The sequence below is a fragment of the Saimiri boliviensis genome, chromosome 17 (assembly GCF_048565385.1).
Source record: "Saimiri boliviensis isolate mSaiBol1 chromosome 17, mSaiBol1.pri, whole genome shotgun sequence".
Classification (NCBI taxonomy): domain Eukaryota; kingdom Metazoa; phylum Chordata; class Mammalia; order Primates; family Cebidae; genus Saimiri; species Saimiri boliviensis.
The window spans coordinates 687,645-688,787 of NC_133465.1; the positions used below are offsets into that span (position 1 = coordinate 687,645).

A 1,143-nucleotide genomic window follows, 5' to 3' on the forward strand; every position below is an offset into this window, starting at 1 on the left:
ACACATACACACACACACACACACACACATTCAGGTTAAATCTGTTGAATTATGTATTTAGGGACTGAGTACCTTTGGTCACAAAATATTTATGGTTGCAGGAACAAGTTAATAACTAAGTACAGACCCAAAACTTATACAATTATACCAGTACTTTAAGCAAAAAGCATTCTTAATTTAAAAATAAGTTTTAAAGATAATAGTACACTCCTAAATTATTATTAAAATCAATAGTAACAGAAAAAAGTAGCAATACTAATAGCCTGACAGAAACTGATCACAATCATTCATAAGAGACAACACTATTCTTAATAACCTACATAAACAAACATTAAGTAATTCTGTTTGTACGTTAATGTGCTGGGGTTACAGGTGTGATTACTTAATGTTTACCTTAAGTAAGCACACCTGTAATCCCAGTACTTTGGGAGGCCGAGGAAGGCAGATAACCTGAGGCCAGAAGTTGGACACCAGCATGGCCAACATGGTAAAACCCAGTCTCTACTAAAAATACATAAAAAAAAATAGCTTTGCACAGTGGCATTATCATAGGCAGTGAGGTTTATCTGAGGTGCGATTATTGCTAATTGAAAACTTTTCCCAATACCCCGCTGTGATGACTGGAAATATAGTAAGCATTGGCAATTTTTGGAAGTCTCCACAGGGATGGAATAAAAAAATTAAACAAAAAAATAAAAATAAATTAAGATAGAAAAGAAACAAAAAAATTAGCTGGACGTGGTGGTGCACATCTGTAATCCTACCTACTTGGGAGGTAGAGGCAGGAGAATTCTTAAACCCAGGAAGCAGAGGTTTTAGTGAGCCGAGATCATGTCATTGTGACAAGGGTAAAATTCCGTCTGAAAAAAAACTTTGTTCTTTAAAACAGCTGCGTTCCTCCTCTTGCTTTCTGAGGACTCCTTGCTCTGTCACTTAGTAGTGGCTAATAAACCCTTTTAATGTCACTAGACTGTGCGACTTGCCATAAATTCCATTTCGTGTGAGACCCAAAATCCTGTTGCTGGGGTCTGGGACAAGACCCCTCTTCTGGAGACAAAATTATACTAATTCTTTTCTTTTCTTTTCTTTTCTTTTTTTTTTTTTGAGACTGAGTCTTGCTCTGTTGCCCAGGCTGGAGTGAAA

The 1,143-nt window shown here is 36.5% G+C and overlaps 1 non-coding gene across 1 annotated transcript; it reads left to right on the forward strand.

Annotated features, from left to right (window-relative positions):
• Positions 1-526: 526 nt before the first annotated feature.
• On the forward strand, positions 527-667 carry LOC141581944 (U4 spliceosomal RNA). Its single transcript, XR_012514769.1, has one exon. It is a non-coding gene; the product is annotated as a U4 spliceosomal RNA (small nuclear RNA).
• Positions 668-1,143: the final 476 nt, after the last annotated feature.